Source organism: Mirounga angustirostris, unplaced genomic scaffold (genome assembly GCF_029215605.1).
Source record: "Mirounga angustirostris isolate CCGP_5_RB_7025 unplaced genomic scaffold, mMirAng1.0.hap1 SCAF_7, whole genome shotgun sequence".
NCBI classification, from domain to species: domain Eukaryota; kingdom Metazoa; phylum Chordata; class Mammalia; order Carnivora; family Phocidae; genus Mirounga; species Mirounga angustirostris.
The window spans coordinates 138,373,422-138,384,539 of record NW_026991715.1 but is presented as its reverse complement, the minus strand read 5'-3'; positions in this window follow the sequence as shown (position 1 = coordinate 138,384,539).

The window sequence follows — 11,118 nt, the reverse complement described above, 5'->3', positions numbered from 1 at the left end:
TAGGAGTGTGTATATTTATATTCTTAGGATCTTTTTACCCTACAAATTGAAGATCTTTCTCTTCTACTTTACAGCTCTCCTCTCTCATACAGCTCTTGCTGTATCATAACTTCAGTATCCCCTGACTCAGATATATTCATAGTTTGGCTTGCTTATCATCTTTCATGACCTACCTCTGCCCATGTATGTCCTCTCATGACAGCATTTACTATAATAACCAGATTGTCATAACCAGATTATCTCTAAATTCTCAATTACTCAGACTCTTAGGAAAAAAAGCATATTCATTTTTTTGCTTTTTCATTTTTTATCAATTACTGCATGCATTAAATGCTTTGAGTCAGATACTTAGCTGAATCCAATCACCTGGGGCTAGATGGAATAAAGTCAGGTGGTACAAAGTCAATGGTCTAAGGCCGTGCCCTGAGGTCAGAACATAGGAAAAGACAGGGTCTCTATGAAGAGTTTGCAGGTACAGCAGCCTGAGCAATGGACATGTATAATAACATCTTGCTTTCAAAAGACCCTGAAATGCAACATCTTCATTTATATACTTCTGTGAAAGACAAGTAACATAGGAAAATCTGTTTTACTGTTCCTTTTAACAAAATTGTGGTTTTATTATACATAGCCAACTATTATAAAATGTATGAGGAAATAATTATTTTAGACACATGTAAGACTTGTTTCTGATTTAATATCAGTGGGAAATATAAAATCCCTTTTGATATATGTTCAAGGCTATATAAACTCAAGCTTAAGATATTCTTCACTTGTGAAATATACTCATGTTCAAGTTTGGCAGCCTTACAAACTAAGTTCTAAATTCTCAAATCTGGATTCCAAAAACACCTATTCTTTCAGTTGGGTTTTGTGCATGTGTGTGTGTGAGAAAGAGAGGGAGGGAGGGAGGAAAGGAGAAAGAGAGAGAGAAAGAGAGATCAGCTTATAATTATAAACCAAATAGAGAACCTGTCCAGAAAGGATGATTTTTGTCAATAGGCAAGTGAGATAAAGTCTGCAAAGATGCTTGGAAACAGCAAGAAAGCATACGGTATATTTTACTTTCTCCAACTATTTGTATTCTGTACTCTTGCTCAGAGAGTCAGACTAGGTGTGCATTTATAAAATAAGTAAATAAACTAACCCAACAATTGGCTTTCAGGAAAGCTAGCTTTATTTTAGCTATTGGTGTTTCAGAAATATAGCCTCAAGACTGAAAGAAATGAATGAAGTGAACTAGAGAACTTTGTGGAATCATCCCCTACTGAGTTAACATACAGATTCTTTTTTGAAGAAATCTGGTGGTATTGGAGTTGACATTTAGACTTTCATTTTTATCACCTGACCTGAAATAGAAGGTCCTTTATACTAATGACAGGAATGCATAAGAACCTGCTTCTAAGATCATTATAAGCAATAGCCACTGCTGTCTGTGGAAGAAAGGAACTGGCTCTTTGCCAACATTAAATAGGGCTTGCACACTGAAGGCTTCAGTTTATTGCTAAATTTAGAGTCCAAAAGTTATCTGTCTGTATGTTCTAAATTTACAAATATGCACTTTAATATGCAGGAATGGATGAGATTCTTTTTAAAAAATAAATCTACTTTGCTTTAATAGAAGTTTTCACTTTTTTTGTTCATTTTGGTGAGGTGTTTTTTTTTTTTTTTTTTTTTTTTTGGCCGGGGAGTTGTTTGTTGGTCTCAAATCACTTTAAGGAAATATGGTATCAGATTTTAAGCATCAAGTAGTCTTTATTTCTCTTTTAAAGAAAACTAAGAATATTCTCTGCCCAGAATCACTGAGACAAATTAGGAAAATAAACAGAGTAGTTGATTTTCATATTAGCAAACAATAAAGTAGTAGCTACAGTTGACTTCCTTGTTTCTTTGTGAAAACTTAAGATGTCACCCAAAAGTAAATGACAGTCATTGGATTAAAATTTCATAAAGAGAAAGACACAACTTGTCTTGTTAATTGCAGTATTCTCAGTGTTTAGCATAGTGTCCATTAGGCAATAAAAACAACAAAATTGGGGCTCCTGGGTGGCTCAGATGGTTAAGCATCTGTCTTTGGCTCAGGTCATGATCTCAGGGTCCTGGGATTGAGTCCCATGTAGGGCTCCTTGCTTAGCAGGGAGCCTGCTTCTCCTTCTGCCTGCCACTCCCCCTGCTTGTACTCTCCCTCTCTCTCTCTCTGGCAAATAAATAAAATCTTTAAAAAAAATTGCTTGTTCAGAAAGTGAATTAAATTATAACTTATGACTATGTCCTTTATAAATTCTATCATGACCACCCGGTCCACATAAAATCTCAAGAACTCAAAAGAAGAAGGTTACGAATTTATTCCAACCATTGGAAAGATCCTAAATATTTTTATTTTGAATATTTTTAAAATTATCTATAAGGAATAATTTATTTAAAATTGTATTCTATAATTTAAACAGATTTTTATTTTATTGCACTAAAACCAATTTGTATAAGATATACACCCTATTTATTTGATGGGTATATTAAATAATTCATTATTAATTCACTTAACAAGTACCTTTGGTCTGTCAGATATATTTTAGACACTGGGCCAGACACTGATCTAAGCACTGGGGTTACAATGTCTTGAACAAAGACTGCTCTCATGAAATTTGACATCTCTTCCTTCACTATCATTTTGAAAATAATATTTGTTGCACTTTTCCATAAAGTGCTTGACTATTATGTGTGGATGACTCCTTAGGTCTACATAAAGAAACAGAGAGGTCAACTTTACTCCTCTATTCTTTGAGACTATGAAACTCAAATTTCTTTATCTCCCTGATTAGTCTCAACAATTCTGGGAAGAGAGTATTCTTTGCTCAGCATTCTTTAAATGAGAAATAAAGACTTGATATATGTTTAGAATGTGGTGTATTTACACAAAATGTATATATAATACTTTCAAGATTCTTCAGCATTTTTATTTATTTAATCATAGATTGCCTTTAACTGCTAAAGACCCACCCAACACTGTGTAAAAATGAAATGATCTCATCAATGGGAACAAATCCATTCTGAAATCAGTATATTATTAAAGTGAGCACTGATTTAAACAAAGTTTTTAAAATATGCTATGTATGACAATTATCATAGATCATAACATAGTAATATTAAAGTAACGCTTATAGGAGAATATGTTTCAAAAATATGTATCAAGAAAATGTAATTAAAACAAATAAAATTCAATGTTCAATGTTTATTTTTTTAAGATTTTATTTATTTATTTGACAGAGCGAGACGCAGCGAGAGAGGGAACACAAGCAGGGGGAGTGGGAGAAGGAGACGCAGGCTTCCTGCTGAACAGAGAGCCCGATGTGGGGCTCGATCGCAGGACCCTGGGATCATGACCTGAGCCGAAGGCAGACGCTTAACGACTGAGCCATCCAGGCGCCCCCAATGTTCAATGTTTATACAAGCCATATTTAATGACTAGTTTTTTTCTTCAAATAAATAGCATTTCTGAAGGTCATGTATAAGAAAAATATTGAGAAATTATGATACCTCTAGACTACACTTATTAAGAAATATGTATCTTTAACAAAACCTTACCTAAATCAAAAAAGCTGTTAACCATATGCTAATTTCTCTTAGCTGATATTATAATACATCTGCCTTAGCTACCACTCAAATGTCAGAGATGGAATTGTTCTATCCCAAATGAATATGAACACTGAATGATATTCCAGATGGCATTAGAGCTGCTTTTGCTCATAAAGAAGGAAGTGAATAAACACATATACCAAAAAATAAAATCATAGCTTTTTTGCACTATTTTTGCACTATTTTGCACTATTCTTAAGGCATACCATACAGGAAATAGTAACTACTGAATACCTGTTTGTTTTTCCTAAGTTTATGATTTAGAAGTAGTTAACTTTCAACTTTATTAAGTGGTGTAAGTTATTTCACGAGCACCATAATGGGTGAAATCTCTTTAATTGTGTAGGTTACATAATTAAAAATTGTGCTTAAGACTTAAGCTTAAGAAAAAAAAAATCTCTTTAAATTTTAGATCTGCATAAGGTCCTCATAATGAAGCAGAAAATTTACTTTTTTTCTCAGGAAGAATTAATGAAACTTACTTGATGTAACTTACGAGCTAGGCTGTATCAGTGAAAAGTAGAGATTAAATATATTTAATTAATTAAACAGATTCAGTAAGTTATGAAAAATATCCTATCAGAGTTCTTGGATATATAATGTATCCCATCAGTTTGAATTTAGTATTACTCTGTTTTTCATTAAATGTGGAGGAGTGTTCACTATTAGAACTTCCAGGAAAGATTTACCTATAAATCTTCCTCAATATCTTGCCTTAAGTAGCATTAAAGTAGTCCTATAATGAGTCATTAAAAAAACTAAAAGATTTCAAGAAAATATGAATATAAAAATTTTGATAAAAATCAAATTTCACCCAACTTTGGAGCATCTAAATATATAAAGCAATTATTAGCAGAAAAGAAGGGAGAACTACATGATAACACAATAAAAGTAGGGGACCTCAATACCCCACTTTCAACAATGGATAGATCATCCAGGAAAATCAGTAAGGAAACATTGGACTTAAATGATATCTTAGACCATATCGACTTAACAGACATTGCCAGAACATTTCATCCAACTAAAGCAAAATATATAATCTTCTTAAGTACACATGGAGCATTCTCAAAGATTGGTCTTATGTTAGGCCACAAAATAACTCTTAATTTTTAAAAAAGATTTAAATCATGTAAAGCATCTTTTTTTTTAACACAAATTAAATTAGAAATCAATTACAAGAAGAAAAGTAAAATATTCATAAATACATAAAGATTAAAGATTAATCAATCTTTAACTGAAAAACAACCAATTGTTCAAAGAAGAAATCAAAAAAGAAAAATATCTTGAGACAAGTGAAAATGGAAACTAAACATACCATAACTTATGGGACTCAACAAAAGCAGTTCTAAAAGGGAAGTTTATAGTGATAAATAAGAAAGACATTAAGAAAAAAGGAAAGATTTAAAACAACCTAACTTTATACCTCAAAGAACTAGGAAAATAGGAACAATCTAAGTCCACAGTTAGGAGAAGGAAAGGAATAAGAATCAGAGTGAAAACATATGAAATAGAGACTAAAAAGACTAAAAAATATAAAATTCAGAGGTTTTGTTTTTGTTTTTGTTTAAGATAAAGAGATGGGGCACCTGGGTGGTTCAGTCCCTTTAGCATTTGCCTTCGGCTCAGGCCATGATCTCAGGGTCCTGGGATCAAATCCTACATCAGGAACTCTGCTCAGAGGGAGTCTGCTTCTTCCTCTCTCTCCTCATGGTCTCCCTGTCTCTCTCAAATAAATAAAATCTTTTAAAGAAATTAAAAAAAAAACTAAAAAAATATAAAGAGAAACCTATAGCTAGACTAAGCTAGCATGAGAGAAAACTCAAAGAAGTAAAATTATACATGAAAGATGAAACATTACAAATGATACGATACAAATACAAGGGATCAAAACAGAGCACACTGAATAGCTATACACTAAAAAAAATTAAACAATCTAGAAGAATGGAGAAATACTTAGAAACAAAGAGATTACCAAGACTGAAATATGAAGAATTGAAAAATCTAAGCAGACTGATTACTAATAATCAAAAATCTCCCAAGCAAAAGTCCAAGACCAGATGGACTCACCGGTTAATTTTATCAAATACTTAAATACAAATCTTTCTCAAGCTCTTCTCAAGAATAGAAAAGGAGGGGAAAAAACCACAAAGGTAATATAGTAAATAAAACATACATATGGTCAAAGGATAAAGATATAAAATTTAGAATTTGGTTCCTTAAAAATAAACCTTCTCTCAAAGAGCTTTATATGACTAAGAAAAAAAAAAAAAAGAAAAAAGAATAGAAGGGCACCTGGGTGGCTCAGTTGGTTAAGCGACTGCCTTTGGCTCAGGTCACGATCCTGAAGTCCCTGGATCGAGTCCCACATCAGGCTCCCTGCTCAGCAGGGGGTCTGCTTCTCCCTCTGCCCTTTTCCCTCTTGTGCTCTCTGTCTCTCATTCTCTCTCTCTCAAATAAATAAATAAATAAATAATCTTAAAAAAAAAAAAAAAGAACAGAAAAGGAGAGAACACTTCCAAACTTATCTTATGAGGCCAGAATTACCATGACACCAAAGCCAGACAAGGGCACAATAAGAAAAGAAAATTACAGGCTAATAATATCCCTGATGCACATAAATGGAAATATGTTCAATAAAATATTAGCAAACTGATTTCAATATATTAAAATGCCACACAACATGATAAAATGGGATTTATTCCAGGGATGCAAGGATGGTACAACATTTCCCAATAAAGCAATGTGATACAGCATATTAACAACTTGATGGGTAAAAATCATGTGATCATCTCAATAGATGCAGAATAAGCATTTGACAAAATTCAACATTCATTCATGAGAAAAAGTCTCAACAAACTGTGTATGAAGGGAATATTTGTCAACATAATAAAAGCCATATAGAACAAGCCATAGCTAACATCAAACTCAAGATTGGTAACAAGACAAGAGTGCCCACCCTTGATGTTTTTATTCAATATCATACTCGAAGTTCTAGCCAGAGCAATTAGGCATGTATGCATAAATAAATGGCATCTAAATCAGGAAGGAAAAAGTAACATGTCTATATTTACAGATAATATTATATATAAAAAACCCTAAGAGGCCATAAAAAATGTGAAACAAATTTTGTAAAGTATAGGATATAAATTATGCAAAAATCAGCTGTTTCTATATACTAATAAACTATCAGAAAGATAATTTTTAAAATTTTCAATTTATAATGGTATTAAAAGAATAAAATGCTTATGAACAAATTCAACCAGGGAAATAAAAGATCTGTACACTGAAAACTATAAGCCATTGATAAGACAAATAAATGGAAAGATATTCCATGTTCATGGATTGAAAGAACATTGTGAATGTAAGACCACCCAAACGCATCTATAGATCCAATGTAATCCCTTTAAAAATTCCAATGGTATTTTTCACAGAAATAGAAGAAACATTCTAAAATTTATGTGGAACCACAAAAAAACCAAATATGCAAAACAACTGAGAAAAAGGAACAAAGCTGGAGGCATCACACTCCCTGATTTGAAACTACATTTCAAAGCTACAATAAACAAAACAGTATGATATTGGCATGAATATTAACATATCAATGGAATAGAATAGAGACCTCAGAAATAAACTCACACATATATGGTCAATACTTTATAGCAAAGGAGCCAAGAATATACAATGTAGAAACAATAGTCTCTTCAATAAATGGTATTGCATAAACAAAACTGTCACATGCAAAAGGATGACTGACTCCTATCTTGCACCATACACAAAATAAACTGAAAATGGATTAAAGACTTGAATGTAAGACATAAAACCATAAAGTCCTAGGAAAAAACAGGGGTATGCTCTTTAACATAGGTCTTGGAGATGATATTTTGGATTCAACATTAAAAACAAAGGCAACACAATAAAAAATAACAAAAACAGTGGGACCACATCAAATTTAAAAGCGTCCACATAGCAAAGGAAACCATCAATAAAACGAAAAGGCAACTCATGAAATGGGAGAAAATATTTGCAAATCACATATCTGATAAAAGGTTAATATTCAAAATATGCAATGTACTCCTATAACTCAAGAGCAAAGAAAACAAACATTTTGATTTAAAAATTTACAAAGTACCTGAAGAGAAATGTTTTCAAAGACAACATAGAAGTGGCCAACAGGTACATGAAAAGATGCTCAACATCACTGATCATCAGGGAAATGCAAATGAAAACCACAATGAGATATTACTTCACACCTGTTAGAATGGATACCATGAAAAATATTTAAGTGTTGGTGGTGATGTAGGAAAAAAGGAACCATTGTGTACTACTTATGGCAATGTAAATGAAATGAGTTCAGCCACTACTGAAAACAGTATAGAGGTTCTTCAAAATATTAAAAATAGAACTACCATGTATTTCTGCAATCCCACTTTTGGATATAACATGATCTGGAATAGATATCTGCAGTCCTACATTCAATGCAGCATTTTCACAATAGCCAAGATGTGAAAACAATCTAAGTGTCTGTCAATAGATGAATGGATAAGAAAGGTGTGTGTGTGTGTGTGTGTACTTGTGTTCATGTGCACATAATGGAATTCTATTCAGCTATGAGAAATGACATCTTTCCATTTGTAAAACTATGAATAGACCTTAAGGATTTATGCTAAGTGAAATATGTCAGACAGAAAAATACTGTATAATATAACCTCTCTGTGGAAGCTATATATGCCAAACTTCTAGAAACAGAGGTAGAAAGATGGTTATCAAGGATGAGAAGCTGGGGGAAAAGCAGAGATGTTGGCCAAAAATCACAAACTTACAGCTATAAGATGAATAATTTCTGGAAATCTAATGTGCAGCATGGCTATTACACTTAATAATGCTATATACTTGAAAGTTAGTAGAAGATAAAATTTTAAATGTTCTTACCACACAACACACACACACACACACACACACGTTATATTAATGGGATATGATGCCAATGTTCACTAAGGTTATTACAGTAATCCTTCTGCAATATATAAGTGTATCAAATTAACACACTGTACACCTTAAAATTACACAATGTTATGTCAATCATAACTCAATAAACATGAAGAAACCCATATAAATGAAAATATCAAAAGCTTTTTAAATATTAAAAAAATTAAATATAAACAATAGGATTTCTTTCAACTTACAAATTGTTCATTGAACAGATATTGACAAAGCAACATCAAAGTGACAACTCGACCTGCCACTAAAAATGGCATAGGTGACAGCGTGTTTAGTTTTAGGTTTATGAATAATTATATTGAAAATTTTAAATATAAAATTAAATATAATTATGACCTTCTTTTTTTAAGATTTATTTATTTATTTATTTGAGATAAAGAGAGAGAGAGCACATGCAAGTGGTGCAGAGGGAGACAGAGAGAACCTGAAGAAGACTCCAGTTGAGTGCACTGCCTAATGTGGGGTTTGATCTCATGACCCTGAGATAGTGATCTGAGCTGAAACCAAGAGCCAGATGCTTAACCAACTGTACCACCAAAGTGCCCCTAATTATGGCTTTTCTTAAATGAACTCATGTATATCTTCGGATGTACATACAACAAAATATTTTGAAATACATTTGCCAAATATTACCAGTCTTCATACTTGGTGAGTGGGAATGGTAGAATTATTTGCTACTGTATTATTGAAAATTGTTCAAAAAAATATATAATAAATTTATACTTAAAGCCAAATAATGAGAATATTAGTAAAACCATCAGCATGCGATTAAAATGGTGAAGTGACTTATTCACATTCATTTTATAAAAATGGTAAATTAGCATTGCTTTAGTAAATATTCATCTGACTGCTAAACAAAATATTCCTTTACAAATTAGTATGCCATTTACTCTGATTTTAGTTTATGTGTACTATAGAAAAATCTGCATCTGAGAGGTTATTTCAAAGGTTTGGATCTGTAACTGGTCAGGAAACTACAATTATCAACACTTCCATGGTAGTCATCCTGTCAAACACTGTCCTAAATCCATTAGATTCAATAATTTAATCCTCACAAAATACAATGATGAAGGTAATGTTATTTTCCTTGCTACACATGAGAAAACAAACACAGAGGGCCTAGGCAAACTCCAGAACATCATACAACTGGAAAGAGGTGGAATCAACATCTGAACTCAGAAATGAGATTTAAAACCAGTTCTTAATTACAACCCAATACAAATAAAGCAGCAGCCTGGGTGTTGCCTTACAAGACATCAATGTGATGGCACAGTATTAACCTTTAACAACAATAAGAATGGGAGGTTATGAAAATATTATGTATAATAAATACATGAGAAAATGTCTTTAGCTTCCTGGCTTGTAAGCTGATGGATACAGCATTGATTTCTTTCAAGATTTAACCAAATGAGCCTTTATTGACATGGGAGCAATTATCAAAAGGGAGATAAAAAGTTAACACTGTTTTAATTTTTTAACAAATGTATTAAAGAGAACAAAGCTGACAAGCACATGCCATTATTAAAAATATAAATATGGGACAGCAGTTGGGAGGAAATGGCAGAGTGTGAGGATCCTGAGCTCACCTTCCATAGAGGCACCAAGGCAATAGCTACATATAATGAAACCCACTCTAAACACAACCTGAAGAGTGGCAGAGTGGACCTTCCACCACTAAAGAGAAAAAGAAGGCCACATCAAGAAACGTAGAAAGGGTAGAGATGTGGTCAGGAACCCACCCCCAGTGAGGCAACCCACAAGCAAGAGATATATCAAGACATGGAAGAGTAAAGGGATCAAACCATACACAGGGCACCCATTACCCTCAGGACCTGTAATGAGAACATAAGATCCCATAACATCCAGTTTTGAAAATTGGTGGGGCTTAGCTCCAGAAGCTTTGACAATCAAAGGGCTTAACTCTAGGAAAGCTGAAGGGCTTCAGAAAACCATGTCTCCACTCTTAAAGGGCCAGGAGACTCTATCACTTGGCTTGAGACCCAACACAGAAGCAGCAGTTTAAAAAGGACCTGGAGTAAACATGAAGGAGATTTACTGACTAATTTTAGGACATGTGCCAGAGAGTAAGAGACCTTCATGAACTTTTTCTGGGAACAAAAGTTTTGGTGGATGCCATTTTTCTTGCCCTACTGCAGAGTAGCTTGTAGGTCACTTATAGTTAGGAGTCATTTTGACACTCTCCTTCAACCTTGCTAACACACTTGCCCTTCCTACTTTTTTCCCTACAGACCTTCCCTACCCAACTCACCTGCCCTGGTAGGTACACCTCCAAATTAGCTCCTGTGCTGCCACACCCAGCAAGCTACCTGAGTCTAGATTGATGTCACCCCAGTGTGCCTATGACTCAACCATAACCATAAATAAGCCCCAACTGGGACTAGCACTGCTCCAGAGTGAATCCTACCCCAGGGAGGTAGGGAGTCTAATCCATCAGCATCCCTGCAGTAGCTACAGCTGGGCTTCTCA